Consider the following 17,765-nt stretch of genomic DNA (forward strand, 5'->3'; position numbering starts at 1 on the left):
AGTAACGCATTAAGCAAGATGACATGATGTAGATGAATTAACTCAAGCAATATGATGAAAACCCCATCTTTTTATCCTCGATGGCAACAATACAATACGTGCCTTGCTGCCCCCTACTGTCACTAGGAAAGGACACCGCAAGATTGAACCCAAAGCTAAGCACTTCTCCCATTGCAAGAAAAACCAATCTAGTTGGCCAAACCAAACTGATAGTTCGAAGAGAATTACAAAGATATCAAATCATGCATATAAGAATTCAGAGAAGATTCAAATAATATTCATAGATAAGCTGATCATAAATCCACAATTCATCGGATCTCGGCAAACACACCACAAAAAAGTATTACATCGAATAGATATCCAAGAACATTGAGGAGAACATGATATTGAGAATCAAAGAGAGAGAAGAAGCCATCTAGCTACTAGCTATGGACCCGTAGGTCTGTGGTAAACTACTCACGCTTCATCGGAAGGGCAATGGAATTGATGTAGAAGCCTGATGACCCACAAGTATATGTGATCAATTGTAGCTCTTTTCAATAAGTAAGAGTGTCGAACCCAACGAGGACCAGAAGGAAATGACAAGTGATTTTCAGCAAGGTAATGTTTGGAAATTGTAAGTAACAGAGTAGTTTGATAGCAAGATAATTTGTAACGAGCAAGTAACGATGATAGTAGCAAAAGTGCAGCAAGGTATCCCAATCCTTTTGAGGCAAAGGACAGGCCAATATGATAAGCAAAGCGCTCTTGAGGGTACACTGGAATTTCATCTAGTCACTTTCACCATGTTGGTTCGATTTGTGTTCGCTACTTTGATAATTTGATATGTGGGTGGACCGGTGCTTAGGTGTTGTTCTTACTTGAACAAAACTCCTACTTATGATTAACCCTCCCGCAAGCATCCGCAACTACCAGAAAAATATTAAGAATAAATTCTAACCATAGCATTAAACTTTTGGATCCAATCGGTCCCTTATGGAATAGCGCATAAACTGGGGTTTAAGCTTCTGTCACTCTCGCAACCCATCATCTAATTGCTACTCCACAATGCATTCCCTTAGGCCCAAATATGGCGAAGTGTCATGTAGTCGACGTTCACATGAAACCACTAAGGAAATCACAACATACATACTATCAAAATATCAAACACATATCAAGTTCACATGATTACTTGCAACATGATTTCTCCCGTGACCTCAAGAACAAAAGTAACTGATAACCCACAAGTATAGGGGATCGCAACAGTTTTCAATAAGTAAGAGTGTCAAACCCAACGAGGAGCTAAAGGCAGAACAAATATTCCCTCAAGTTCTATCGACCACCGATACAACTCCACGCACGCTTGACATTCGCTTTACCTAGAACAAGTATGAAACTAGAAGTACTTTGTAGGTGTTGTTGGATAGGTTTGCAAGATAATAAAGAGCATGTAAATAAAAAGTAGGGGCTGTTTAGATAAGGACACAACTAAGTTAGGTTTAGTAAAGAGCTTGTTGTTACGAGAAAGTTATTTGTTCCTAGGCAATCGATAACTAGACCGGTAATCATTATTGCAATTTCATATGAGGGAGAGGCATAAGCTAACATACTTTCTCTACTTGGATCATATGCACTTATGATTGGAACTCTAGCAAGCATCCGCAACTACTAAAGATCATTAAGGTAAAACCCAACCATAGCATTAAAGTATCAAGTCCTCTTTATCCCATACGCAATAACCCCCTTATTCGGGTTTGTGTTTCAGTCACTCACGCAACCCACTATAAGCGAATCATAAACGTATTGCAACACTCTAAAGCGGGAATCCCTCACGCTTGCGCGACACAGAGAGCACCATAGGACAACACCAATAATAAAACATGCAACTCAAACCAATCACGATCATCAAATAACCCATAGGACAAAACGGATCTACTCAAACATCATAGGATAGCCATACATCATTGGGAAATAATATATAGCATTGAGCACCATGTTTAAGTAGAGATTACAGCGGGTAAGAGAGAGGTTACACCGCTGCATAAAGGGGGGAAGAGTTGGTGATGATGGCGGTGAAGTTGTTGGTGAAGATTGCGGTGATGATGATGGCCCCCGGTGGCACTCTGGTGCCACCGGAAGCGAGGGGGAGAGAGCCCCCTCCTTCATCTTCTTGCTTGACCTCCTCCCTAGATGGGAGAAGGGTTTCCCCTCTGGTCCATGGCCTCCATGGCGTGGGAGGGGCGAGAGCCCCTCCGAGATTGGATCTGTCTCTCTCTGTTTCTACGTTCTCCTTTGCTGCCCTTTCACCGTTTCTTTTATATCCAGAGATCCGTAACTCCGATTGGGTTGAAACCTTCGCCCAGATATTTTTTCCAAAAATTAGCTTTCTTGCGGCCAAAGTAGAGCATCAACCGCCTTACGAGGGGCCCACGAGGGTGGGGGGCGCGCCTGCCTATAGTGGTTGTGGGCCCCACCCTCGTGGCCACCTCGGGCACCGTCTCGCGTTGATTTTCTTCCCAAAAATAAAAAATATTCGAAAATAATTCTCCGTCCGTTTTTATCCCGTTTGGATTCCGTTTGATATGGATATTCTGCGAAACCAAAAACATGCAACAGACAGGAACTGGCACTGGCACTGGATCAATATGTTAGTCCCAAAAATAGTATAAAAAGTTACCAAAAAGTATATGGAAGTTGTAGAATATTGGCATGGAACAATCAAAAATTATAGATACAACGGAGATGTATCAGCATTCCCAAGCTTAATTCCTGCTCGTCCTCGAGTAGGTAAATGAAAAAAAGATAATTTTTGATGTGGAATGCTACCTAGCCTAATCTTGATCACATATCTAATCATGGCATGAATATTAAGACACGAGTGATTCAAAGCAATAGTCTATCATTTGACATAAAAACAATAATACTTCAAGCCTACTAATAAAGCAATCATGTCTTTTCAAAATAACATGGCCAAAGAAAGCTATCCCTACAAAATCATATAGTCTGGCTATGCTCCATCTTCACCACACAAAATATTCACATCATGCACAACCCCGATGACAAGCCAAGCAATTGTTTCATACTTTTGACGTTCTCAAACCTTTTCAACTTTCACGCAATACATGAGCGTGAGCCATGGACATAACACTATAGGTGGAATAGAAAGGTGGTTGTGGAGAAGACAAAAAGGAGAAGATAGTCTCACATCAACTAGGCGTATCAACGGGCTATGGAGATGCCCATCAATAGATATCAATGTGAGTGAGTAGGGATTGCCATGCAACGGATGCACTAAGAGCTATAAGTGTATTAAAGCTCAAACTGAAACTAAGTGGGTGTGCATCCAACTTGCTTTCTCATGAAGACCTCGGGCGTTTGAGGAAGCCCATCATCGGAATATACAAGACAAGTTCTATAATGAAAATCCCCACTAGTATATGAAAATGATAACTCAAGAGACTCTCTATATGAAGAAAGTGGTGCTACTTTGAAGCACAAGTGTGGTAAAAGGATAGTAACATTTCCCCTTCTCTCTTTTTCTCTCAATTTTTTTGGGCCTTCTCTTTTTTTGGCCTTTCTCTTTTTTTTGTTCGTTCGGAGTCTCATCCCGACTTGTGTGGGAATCATAGTCTCCATCATCCTTTCCTCACTTGGGAAATGCTCTAATAATGATGATCATCACACATTTATTTACTTATAACTCAATATTACAACTCGATACTAGAACAAAGATATGACTCTATATGAATGCCTCCAGCGGTGTACCAGGATGTGCAATGATCTAGCATAGCAATGACATCAAAAAACGTACAAGCCATGAAAACATCATGCTAGCTATCTTACGATCATGCAAAGCAATATGACAATGAATGCTCAAGTCATGTATATGACGATGATGGAAGTTGCATGGCAATATATCTCGGAATGGCTATGGAAATTCCATGATAGGTAGGTATGGTGGCTGTTTTCAGGAAGGTATATGGTGGGTTTATGGTACTGGCGGAAGTTGCGCGGTACTAGAGAGGCTAGCAATGGTGGAAGGGTGAGAGTGCGTATAAACCATGGACTCAACATTAGTCATAAAGAACTCACATACTTATTGCAAAAATCTATTAGTCATCGAAACAAAATACTACGCGCATGCTCCTAGGGGGATAGATTGGTAGGAAAAGACCATCGCTCGTCTCCGACCGCCACTCATAAGGAAGACAATCAATAAATAAATCATGCTCCAAATTCGTTACATAACGGTTCACCATACGTGCATGCTACGGGAATCACAAACCTCAACACAAGTATTTCTACAATCCACAACTACCCACTAGCATGACTCTAATATCACCATCTTTATATCGCAAAACTATTGCAAGGAATCAAACACATCATATTCAGTGATCTACAAGTTTTATGTAGGATTTTATGACTAACCATGTGAATGACCAATTCCTGTCATCTCTCTAAATAGATATAAGTGAAGCAAGAGAGTTTAATTCTTTCTACAAAAGATATGCCCACGCTCTAACAGTTATAAGTGAAGCAAAATAGAATTCTACAAATGGCGGCTGTCTAAGTGAAGAGAAACAGGCAATCCAAACTTCAAATGATATAAGTGAAGCACATGAAGCATTCTATAAAGCCATACTCAAAAGATATAAGTGAAGTGCATAGAGCATTCTATAAATCAACCAAGGACTATCTCATACCAGCATGGTGCATAAAAGAAAGATGAAAACTAAATGCAAAAGACGCTCCAAGATTGCACATATCGCATGAACGCAACGAATCCGAAAACATACCGATACTTGTTGAAGAAAGAGGGGATGCCTTCCGGGGCATCCCCAAGCTTAGACGCTTGAGTCTCCTTGAATATTTACTTTGGGTGCCTCGGGCATCCCCAAGCTTGAGCTCTTGCCTCTCTTCCTTCTTCTCACATCGAGACCTTCTCGATCATCGAACACTTCATCCACACAAAACTTCAACAGAAAACTCGGTAAGATCTGTTAGTATAATAAAGCAAATCACTACTCTAAGTAGTATTGCAAACCAATTCATATTTTGTTTTTTCATTGTGTCTACTGTAATATAACTTTTCCATGGCTTAATCCACTGATATAAATCGATAGTTTCATCAAAACAAGCAAACTATGCATCAAAAACAGAATCTGTCTAAAACAGAACAGTCTGTAATAATCTGAACATTCACCATACTTCTGATACTTGGAAAGTTCTGCACAAATTAGGAAAAATAAACAATTTGCATAGAAATATAGTGCAAAAAGAAAATCAGAACCATTTGACGTTCCAGCTAAAAATGTAAAATCGCGCACTACAGCCAAAGTTTCTGTCCTGCACCGTACAAATCATCAAGCAAATGTAAACATCCTAAAGGCAAACCTTGGCACATTATTTTTATAATACAATGGAATTTTACAAGGGGATAATTATTTTTGTTGAAAAGTTTCTGTAATCAAGATTCACAAAGTTGCTGTGAGCATGAACAAAGTTCAAGGAGCTCTCCCACTTCAACAATGCTTGTCTTTCTCACTTTCACTTTCCTTTTTGAAAAAGTTTTGGGTTCCCATCTTTATTTTATTTTGTTTTTATACTATATAAAAGCACTCAACAGAAATAAATGACTCTCTAAAACTTCCGAGTTGTCTCCCTGGCAGCGCTTTCTTTAAATCCATTAAGCTAGGCATATAGTGCTCAAGTAATGAATCCACCGGGATCCCAAGGTATATCAAAGCCAATTTTAATTAACAATGATTTGTAATTTAGTAGTGAGCACAAAGTAACATATATCATGCAACAACGAAGTCTAACTCTCTTCCTATGCATCGACATGTCATAAAAGAACAATTCATGCACACATAGTAAAGGCCAATGCATAGTATAAACAGTTTCTTGCAATTTTATCATATTGGAAACATAGAGAGGTGGAGATATAGTTCCTCTCTCATAATAATTGCAAGTATGAGCAGCAAGCACATGCATATTATACTCATCAAAATCATCATGTGTAGTAGTAAAAGGCAACCCATCAATATAATCCTTAATAAGGGCAAACTTCTCCGATATAGTGTAGTTGGGAGAATTCAAAAAGATAATAGGATTATCATGCGTGGGTGCAATAGCAACAATTTCATGTTTAACATAAGGAACTATAGCAAGTTCATATCAATAAGCATAATTCATATTGGCATCTTGGCCATAAGCATAGCAAGCATCATCAAAAAGGGATATTTCAAAAGAATCAATGGGATCATAGCAATTATCATATCATTCATCCTTCGGTAAGCATGAAGGGGAATTAAACAATGTATGAGTTGAAGAGTTACTCTCATTAGAAGGTGGGCACGGGTGATCAATCCGCTCTTCCTCCTTTTGTTCTTCTCTCTCCTCCTCATCTTTTTCATCCAATGAGCTCACAGTTTCATCAACTTCTTCTATAGATTCCTGCAAAATATTAGTCTCTTCTTGGACAGCGGAGACTTTCTCAATAAGCGCATTAATATAGGAATTATATCCATAATTATCATAACAATATTTTAGGATAGCTAAATTTTCAGGCCTATAAACATCATCATCAAAAGCTTCATACTTTTCAAACAAAGATTCAATTTCATAAGCACCCTTAAAAGCAACAAATTATTCTATTTGTTCCACATCATAGTAATCATATATACCATTAGCATAAGAAGCCAAGGTTTCATTATCATTAAATTCACATGAAAAGGGAAGGTGTGGAGCCTTCATCCTAGAGCAACAAGTATAATCATATCTCAAGCATAGTTGCCTAGCATACCAATACAATATATAAATTTGATCCCATAATAGTTTCCCTTTTTGTGTCAAGCGATAATCCCTAAAGTATTCACGTTGATCCAACATTACTCTCATTACCAGATTGAATGAGGTTTTCTCAGGATTATCAAAGTGGTACATAATATTTTTCACATATTGAGCATCGAGGGTTTCAGGAGGTTCCTCATCTCCATGAGCAGCAAGTACACCTAATTTTTTTGGTATTTCGTGTTCCATATCAATAATAAATATAGAGAACAACTAAGAACAACAAATAAAAATTACTTAGTGATAAAGCAAACAAGCACACACGAGAATATTCACCCCACGCTATTGCTCCCCGGCAACGGCGCCAGAAAAAGGTCTTGATAACCCACAAGTATAGGGGATCGCAACAGTTTCCGATAAGTAAGAGTGTCGAACCCAACGAGGAGCTAAAGGTAGAACAAATATCCCCTCAAGTTCTATCGACCACCGATACAACTCTACGCACGCTTGACGTTCGCTTTACCTAGAACAAGTATGAAACTAGAAGTACTTTGTAGGTGTTGTTGGATAGGTTTGCAAGATAATAAAGAGCATGTAAATAAAAAGTAGGGGCTGTTTAGATAAGTACACAACTAAGTTAGGTTTAGTAAAGAGCTTGTTGTTACGAGAAAGTTATTTGTCCCAAGGCAATCGATAACTAGACCGGTAATCATTATTGCAATTTCATATGAGGGAGATGCATAAGCTAACATACTTTCTCTACTTGGATCATATGCACTTATGATTGGAATGAAGGAAATATGCCCTAGAGGCAACAATAATGTTATTATTTTATTTCCTTATATCATGATAAATGTTTATTATTCATGCTAGAATTGTATTATCCGGAAACATAATACTTGTGTGAATACATGGACAAACTAAACGTCACTAGTATGCCTCTACTTGACTAGCTCGTTAATCAAAGATGGTTATGTTTCCTAACCATAGACATGAGTTGTCATTTGATTAACGGGATCACATTATTAGGATAATGATGTGATTGACATGACCCATTCCATTAGCTTAGCACCCGATCGTTTAGTATGTTGCTATTGCTTTCTTCATGACTTATACATGTTCCTATGACTATGAGATTATGCAACTCCCGTTTGCCGGAGGAACACTTTGTGTGCTACCAAACGTCACAACGTAACTGGGTGATTATAAAGGAGCTCTATAGGTGTCTCCAAAGGTAAATGTTGGGTTGGCGTATTTCGAGATTAGGATTTGTCACTCCGATTGTCGGAGAGGTATCTCTGGGCCCTCTTGGTAATACACATCACGTAAGCCTTGCAAGCATTGCAACTAATGAGTTAGTTGCGAGATGATGTATTACGAAACGAGAAGAGACTTGCCGGTAACGAGATTGAACTAGGTATTGAGATACCGACGATCGACTCTCGGGCAAGTAACATACCGATGACAAAGGGAACAACGTATGTTGTTATGCGGTCTGACCGATAAAGATCTTTGTAGAATATGTGGGAGCCAATATGAGAATCCAGGTTCCGCTATTGGTTATTGACCGGAGACATGTCTCGGTCATGTCTACATTGTTCTCGAACCCGTAGGTCCGCACGCTTAAGGTTTCGATGACAGTTATATTATGAGTTTATGAGTTTTGATGTACCGAAGTTAGTTCGGAGTCCCGGATGTGATCACGGACATGACGAGGAGTATCGAAATGGTCGAGACATAAAGATTGATATATTGGACGGCTATATTCGGACACCGGAAGTGTTCCGGGTGATTTCGGAGAAAACCGGAGAGCCGGAGGGTTATCGGAACCCCCCCGGGAGAAGTAATGGGCCATATGGGCCTTAGTGGAGAGAGAGAAGGGCAGCGAGGGTGGGCCGCGCGCCTCCTCCCCCTGGTCCTAATTGGACTAGGAGAGGGGGGCGGCGCCCCCCTTTCCTTCTCCCTCCCCACTTCCTTCCCCCTCCTAGTAGGAGTCCTACTCCTACTAGGAGGAGGACTCCTCCTTGGTGCGCCATAGGGCCGGCCCGCCTCCTCCCCTTGCTCCTTTATATACGGGGGTAGGGGGCACCCCTAGACACACAAGTTGATCCACGTGATCATTTTCTTAGCCGTGTGCGGTGCCCCCTTCCACCATAATCCTCGATAATATTGTAGTGGTGCTTAGGCGAAGCCCTGCAACAGTTGAACATCAAGATCGTCACCACGCCGTCGTGCTGACGGAACTCTTCCCCGACACTTTGCTGGATCCGAGTCCGGGGATCGTCATCGAGCTGAACGTGTGCTAGAACTCGGAGGTGCCGTACGTTCGGTGCTTGGATCGGTCGGATCGGGAAGACGTACGACTACTTCCTCTATGTTGTGTCAACATTTCCGTTGCCGGTCTACGAGGGTACGTAGACAACACTCTCCCCTCTCGTTGCTATGCATCACCATGATCTTGCGTGTGCGTAGGAATTTTTTTGAAATTACTACGTTCCCCAACAGTGGCATCAGAGCCTAGGTTTTATGTGTTGATGTTATATGCACGAGTAGAACACAAGTGAGTTGTGGGCGATATAAGTCATACTGCTTACCAGCATGTCATACTTTGGTTCGGCGGTATTGTTGGACGAAGCGGCCCGGACCAACATTACGCGTACGCTTACGCGAGACCGGTTCTCCCGACGTGCTTTGCACAAAGGTGGCTAGCCGGTGTCAGTTTCTCCAACTTTAGTTGAACCAAGTGTGGATACGCCCGGTCCTTGCGAAGGTTAAAACAACACCAACTTGACAAACTATCGTTGTGGTTTTGATGCGTAGGTAAGATTGGTTCTTGCTTAAGCCCGTAACAGCCACGTAAAACTTGTAACAACAAAGTAGAGAACGTCTAACTTGTTTTTGCAGGGCATGTTGTGATGTGATATGGTCAAGACATGATGCTAAATTTTATTGTATGAGATGATCATGTTTTGTAACCAAGTTATCGGCAACTGGCAGGAGCCATATGGTTGTCGCTTTATTGTATGCAATGCAATTGCACTGTAATGCTTTACTTTATCATTAAGCGGTAGCGATAGTCGTGGAAGCGTAAGTTTGGCGAGACGACAATGATGCTACGATGATGATCAAGGTGTCGCGCCGGTGACGATGGTGATCATTACGGTGCTTCGAAGATGGAGATCACAAGCACAAGATGATGATGGCCATATCATATCACTTATATTGATTGCATGTGATGTTTATCTTTTATGCATCTTATCTTGCTTTGTTTGATGGTAGCATTTTAAGATGATCTCTCACTAATTATCAAGAAGTGTTCTCCCTGAGTATGCACCGTTGCGAAAGTTCTTCATGCTGAGACACCACGTGATGATCGGGTGTGATAGGCTCTACGTTCAGATACAACGGGTGCAAAACAGTTGCACACGCGGAATACTCAGGTTATACTTGACGAGCCAAGCATATACAGATATGGCCTCGGAACACGGAGACCGAAAGGTCGAGCGTGAATCATATAGTAGATATGATCAACATAGTGATGTTCACCAATGAAACTACTCCATCTCACATGATGATCGGACATGGTTTAGTTGATTTGGATCATGTAATCACTTAGAGGATTAGAGGGATGTCTATCTAAGTGGGAGTTCTTTAGTAATATCATTAATTGAACCTAAAATTATCATGAACTTAGTACCTGATAGTATCTTGCTTGTTTATGTTTGATTGTAGATAGATGGCCCGTGCTGTTGTTCCGTTGAATTTTAATGCGTTCCTTGAGAAAGTAAAGTTGAAAGATGATGGTAGCAATTACACGGACTGGGTCCGTAACTTGAGGATTATCCTCATTGCTGCACAGAAGAATTACGTCCTGGAAGCACCGCTGGGTGCCAGGCCTGCTGCTGGAGCAACACCAGATGTTATGAACGTCTGGCAGAGCAAAGCTGATGACTACTCGATAGTTCAGTGTGCCATGCTTTACGGCTTAGAATCGGGACTTCAACGACGTTTTGAACGTCATGGAGCATATGAGATGTTCCAGGAGTTGAAGTTAATATTTCAAGCAAATGCCCGGATTGAGAGATATGAAGTCTCCAATAAGTTCTATAGCTGCAAGATGGAGGAGAACAGTTCTGTCAGTGAGCATATACTCAAAATGTCTGGGTATAATAATCACTTGATTCAATTGGGAGTTAATCTTCTAGATGATTGCATCATTGACAGAATTCTCCAATCACTGCCACCTAGCTACAAGAGCTTCATGATGAACTATAATATGCAAGGGATGAATAAGACTATTCCCGAGCTCTTCGCAATGCTGAAAGCTGCGGAGGTAGAAATCAAGAAGGAACATCAAGTGTTGATGGTCAACAAGACCACTAGTTTCAAGAAAAAGGGCAAAGGGAAGAAGAAGGGGAACTTCAAAAAGAACAGCAAGCAAGTTGCTACTCAAGAGAAGAAACCCAAACCTGGACCTAAGCCTGAAACTGAGTGCTTCTACTGCAAGCAGACTGGTCACTGGAAGCGAAACTGCCCCAAGTATATGGTGGATAAGAAGGATGGCAAGGTGAACAAAGGTATATGTGATATACATGTTATTGATGTGTACCTTACTAATGCTTGCAGTAGCACCTGGGTATTTGATACTGGTTCTGTTGCTATTATTTGCAACTCGAAATAGGGACTACGGATTAAGCGAAGATTGGCTAAGGACGAGGTGACAATGCGCGTGGGAAATGGTTCCAAACTCGATGTGATCGCAGTCGGCACGCTACCTCTACATCTACCTTCGGGATTAGTATTAGACCTAAATAATTGTTATTTGGTGCCAGCGTTGAGCATGAACATTATATCTGGATCTTGTTTGATGCGAGACGGTTATTCATTTAAATCAGAGAATAATGGTTGTTCTATTTATATGAGTAATATCTTTTATGGTCATGCACCCTTAAAGAGTGGTCTATTCTTATTAAATCTCGATAGTAGTGACACACATATTCATAATGTTGAAACCAAAAGATGCAGAGTTGATAATGATAGTGCAACTTATTTGTGGCACTGCCGTTTAGGTCATATCGGTATAAAGCGCATGAAGAAACTCCATACTGATGGACTTTTGGAACCACTTGATTATGAATCACTTGGTACTTGCGAACCGTGCCTTATGGGTAAGATGACAAAAACACCATTCTCCGGTACTATGGAGAGAGCAACAGATTTGTTGGAAATCATACATACAGATGTATGTGGTCCGATGAATGTTGAGGCTCGTGGTGGATATCGTTATTTTCTCACATTCACAGATGACTTAAGCAGATATGGGTATATCTACTTAATGAAACATAAGTCTAAAACGTTTGAAAAGTTCAAAGAATTTCAGAGTGAAGTTGAAAATAATCGTAACAAGAAAATAAAATTCCTACGATCTGATCGTGGAGGAGAATATTTGAGTTACGAGTTTGGTGTACATTTGAAACAATGCGGAATAGTTTCGCAACTCACGCCACCCGGAACACCACAGCGTAATGGTGTGTCCGAACGTCGTAATCGTACTTTACTTGATATGGTGTGATCTATGATGTCTCTTACTAATTTACCGCTATCGTTTTGGGGCTATGCTCTAGAGACGGCCGCATTCACGTTAAATAGGGCACCATCAAAATCCATTGAGACGACGCCATATGAACCGTGGTTTGGCAAGAAACCAAAGTTGTCGTTTCTGAAAGTTTGGGGTTGCGATGCTTATGTGAAAAAGCTTCAACCTGATAAGCTCGAACCCAAATCGGAAAAATGTGTCTTCATAGGATATCCAAAGGAAACTATTGGATACACCTTCTATCACAGATCCGAAGGCAAGACTTTTGTTGCTAAATTGGAAACTTTCTAGAGAAGGAGTTTCTCTCAAAAGAAGTGAGTGGGAGGAAAGTAGAACTTGATGAGGCAACTGTACCTGCTCCCTTATTGGAAAGTAGTACATCACAAAAACCAGTTTCTGTGACACCTACACTAATTAGTGAGGAAGCTAATGATGATGATCATGAAACTTCAGAACAAGATACTACTGAACCTCGTAGATCAACCAGAGTAAGATCCGCACCAGAGTGGTACGGTAATCCCGTTCTGGAAGTCATGCTACTAGATCATGATGAACCTACGAACTATGGAGAAGCGATGGTGAGCCCAGATTCTGCAAAATGGCTTGAAGCCATGAAATCTGAGATGGGATCCATGTATGAGAACAAAGTATGGACTTTGGTTGACTTGCCCAATGATCGGCAAGCAATTGAGAATAAATGGATCTTCAAGAAGAAGACTGACGCTGATGGTAATGTTACTGTCTACAGAGCTCGACTTGTCGCAAAAGGTTTTCGACAAGTTCAAGGGATTGACTACGATGAGACCTTCTCTCCCGTACCGATGCTTAAGTCTGTCCGAATCATGTTAGCAATTGCCGCATTTTATGATTATGAAATTTGGAAGATGGATGTCAAAACTGCATTCCTGAATGGATTTCTGGAAGAAGAGTTGTATATGATGCAGCCGGAAGGTTTTGTCGATCCAAAGGGAGCTAACAAAGTGTGCAAGCTCCATCGATCCATTTATGGAATGGTGCAAGCCTCTCGGAGTTGGAATAAATGCTTTGATAGTGTGATCAAAGCATTTGGTTTTGTACAGACTTTTGGAGAAGCCTGTATTTACAAGAAAGTGAGTGGGAGCTCTGTAGCATTTCTGATATTATATGTAGATGACATATTACTAATCGGAAATGATATAGAATTTCTGGATAGCATAAAGGGATACTTGAATAAGAGTTTTTCAATGAAAGACCTCGGTGAAGCTGCCTACATATTGGGCATCAAGATCTATAGAGACAGATCAAGACGCTTAATTGGACTTTCACAAAGCACATACCTTGACAAAGTTTTGAAAAAGTTCAAAATGGATCAAGCAAAGAAAGGATTCTTGCCTGTGTTACAAGGTGTGAAATTGAGTAAGACTCAATGCCCGACCAATGCAGAAGATAGAGAGAAAATAAAAGATGTTCCCTATGCTTCAGCCATAGGCTCTATCATGTATGCAATGCTGTGTACCAGACCTGATGTGTGTCTTGCTATAAGTCTAGCAGGGAGGTACCAAAGTAATCCAGGAGTGGATCACTGGACAGCGGTCAAGAACATCCTGAAATACCTGAAAAGGACTAAGGATATGTTTCTCATATATGGAGGTGACAAAGAGCTCATCGTAAATGGTTACGTTGATGCAAGCTTTGACACTGATCCGGACGATTCTAAATCGGAAACCGGATACGTGTTTACATTAAACGGTGGAGCTGTCAGTTGGTGCAGTTTTAAACAAAGTGTTGTGGCGGGATCTACATGTGAAGCGGAGTACATAGCTGCTTCGGAAGCAGCAAACGAAGGAGTCTGGATGAAGGAGTTCATATCCGATCTAGGTGTCATACCTAGTGCATCGGGTCCAATGAAAATCTTTTGTGACAATACTGGTGCAATTGCCTTGGCAAAGGAATCCAGATTTCACAAGAGAACCAAGCACATCAAGAGACGCTTCGATTCCATCCGGGATCTAGTCCAGGTGGGAGACATAGAGATTTGCAAGATACATACGGATCTGAATGTTGCAGACCCATTGACTAAGCCTCTTCCACGAGCAAAACATGATCAGCACCAAAGCCCATGGGTGTTAGAATCATTACTGTGTAATCTAGATTATTGACTCTAGTGCAAGTGGAGACTGAAGGAAATATGCCCTAGAGGCAATAATAATGTTATTATTTTATTTCCTTATATCATGATAAATGTTTATTATTCATGCTAGAATTGTATTACCCGGAAACATAATACTTGTGTGAATACATAGACAAACTAAACGTCACTAGTATGCCTCTACTTGACTAGCTCGTTAATCAAAGATGGTTATGTTTCCTAACCATAGACATGAGCTGTCATTTGATTAACGGGATCACATCATTAGGAGAATGATGTGATTGACATGACCCATTCCATTAGCTTAGCACCCGATCGTTTAGTATGTTGCTATTGCTTTCTTCATGACTTATACATGTTCCTATGACTATGAGATTATGCAACTCCCATTTTCCGGAGGAACACTTTGTGTGCTACCAAACGTCACAACGTAACTGGGTGATTATAAAGGAGCTCTATAGGTGTCTCCAAAGGTAAATGTTGGGTTGGCGTATTTCGAGATTAGGATTTGTCACTCCGATTGTCGGAGAGGTATCTCTGGGCCCTCTCGGTAATACACATCACATAAGCCTTGCAAGCATTGCAACTAATGAGTTAGTTGCGAGATGATGTATTACGAAACGAGTAAAGAGACTTGCCGGTAACGAGATTGAACTAGGTATTGAGATACCGACGATCGACTCTCGGGCAAGTAACATACCGATGACAAAGGGAACAACGTATGTTGTTATGCGGTCTGACCGATAAAGATCTTCATAGAATATGTGGGAGCCAATATGAGCATCCAAGTTCTGCTATTGGTTATTGACTGGAGACATGTCTCGGTCATGTCTACATTGTTCTCGAACCCGTAGGGTCCGCACGCTTAAGGTTTTGATGATAGTTATATTATGAGTTTATGAGTTTTGATGTACCAAAGTTAGTTCGGAGTCCTGGATGTGATCACGGACATGACGAGGAGTCTTGAAATGGCCGAGACATAAAGATTGATATATTGGATGGCTATATTCGGACACCGGAAGTGTTCCGGGTGATTTCGGAGAAAACCGAAGAGCCGGAGGGTTACCGGAACCCCCCGGGAGAAGTAATGGGCCATATGGGCCTTAGTGGAGAGAGAGAAGGGCAGCCAGGGTGGGCCACGCGCCTCCTCCCCCCTGGTCCGAATTGGACTAGGAGAGGGGGGGGGGGGCGGTGCCCTCCTTTCCTTCTCCCTCCCCACTTCCTTCCCCCTCCTAGTAGGAGTCCTACTCCTACTAGGAGGAGGACTCCTCCTTGGTGCGCCATAGGGCCGGCCGGCCTCCTCCCCTTTCTCCTTTATATACGGGGGCAGGGGGCACCCCTAGACACACAAGTTGATCCACGTGATCGTTTTCTTAGCCGTGTGCGGTGCCCCCTTCCACCATAATCCTCGATAATATTGTAGTGGTGCTTAGGCGAAGCCCTGCGACAGTTGAACATCAAGATCGTCACCACGCCGTCGTGCTGACGGAACTCTTCCCCGACACTTTGCTGGATCGGAGTCCGGGGATCGTCATCGAGCTGAACGTGTGCTAGAACTCGGAGGTGCCGTATGTTCGGTGCTTGGATCGGTCGGATCGGGAAGACGTACGACTACTTCCTCTATGTTGTGTCAACACTTCCGTTGCCGGTCTACGAGGGTACATAGACAACACTCTCCCCTCTCGTTGCTACGCATCACCATGATCTTGCGTGTGCGTAGGAATTTTTTTGAAATTACTACGTTCCCCAACATGGAACTCTAGCAAGCATCCGCAACTACTGAAGATCAATAAGGTAAAACCCAACCATAGCATTAAAGTATCAAGTCCTCTTTATCCCATACGCAACAACCCCCTTACTCGAGTTTGTGTTTAATTCACTCACGCAACCCACTATAAGCGAATCATAAACATATTGCAACACCCTACAGCGGGAATCCCTCACACTTGCGCGACATGGAGAGCACCATAGGACAACACCAATAATAAAACATGCAACTCAAACCAATCACAATCATCAAATAACCCATAGGACAAAACGGATCTACTCAAACATCATAGGATAGCCATACATCATTGGGAAATAATATATAGCGTTGAGCACCATGTTTAAGTAGAGATTACAATGTGTAAAAGAGAGGTTACACCGCTGCATAGAGGGGGGAAGAGTTGGTGATGATGGCGGTGAAGTTGTTCGTGAAGATTGCGGTGATGATGATGGCGCCTGGTGGCACTCCGGTGCGACCGAAAGCAATGGGGAGAGAGCCCCCCTCCTCCTTCTTCTTCCTTGACCTCCTTCTTAGATGGGAGAAGGGTTTCCCCTATGGTCCATGGCCTCCATGGCGTGGGAGGGGCGAGAGCCTCTCCGAGATTGGATCTGTCTCTCTGTCTCTCTCTGTTTCCGCGTTCTCCTCTGCTGCCCTTTCACCGTTTCTTTTATATCCGGAGATCCGTAACTCCGATTGGGTTGAAACCTTCGCCCGGATCTTTTTCCAAAAATTAGCTTTCTTGCAGCCAAAGTAGAGCATCAACCGCCTTAGGAGGGGCCCACGAGGGTGGGGCGCGCGCCTGCCTATAGTGGCTGTGGGCCCCACCCTCATGGCCACCTCGGGCACCGTCTCGCGTTGATTTTCTTCCCAAAAATCACAAATATTCCAAAATAATTCTCTGTCCGTTTTTATCCCGTTTGGATTCCGTTTGATATGGATATTCTGCGAAACCAAAAACATGCAACAGACAAGAACTGGCACTGGGCACTGGATCAATATGTTAGTCCCAAAAATAGTATAAAAAGTTGCCAAAAAGTATATGGAAGTTGTAGAATATTGGCATGGAACAATCAAAAATTATAGATACGACGGAGACGTTTCAGTAACTACTCACAAATGATAATCATGCTCAAGATCAGAGGGGTATTAAATAGCATATTGGATCTGAACATATAATATTCCACCAAATAAACCATATAGTAACCAACTACACGATGTAATCAACACTACTAGTCACCCATAAGCACCAATCTATAGTTCCGGTAACAAGATTGAACACAAGAGATGAACTAGGGTTTGAGATGAGATGGTGCTGTTGAAGATGTTGATGGAGATTGCCCTCCCCAAGATGGGAGAGTTGTTGGTGATGATGATGACGATGATTTCCCCCTCCGGGAGGGAAGTTCCCTCGGTGGAATCGCTCCGCCGGAGGGCAAAAGTGCTCCTGCCCAAGTTCCGCCTCGATATGGTGGCGCTCCATCCCAAAAGTCCTCCCGATATTT

The sequence above is a fragment of the Triticum urartu genome, chromosome 5A (genome assembly GCF_056163025.1).
Source record: "Triticum urartu cultivar PI428250 chromosome 5A, HENAU_Tu73, whole genome shotgun sequence".
Lineage (NCBI taxonomy): Eukaryota > Viridiplantae > Streptophyta > Magnoliopsida > Poales > Poaceae > Triticum > Triticum urartu.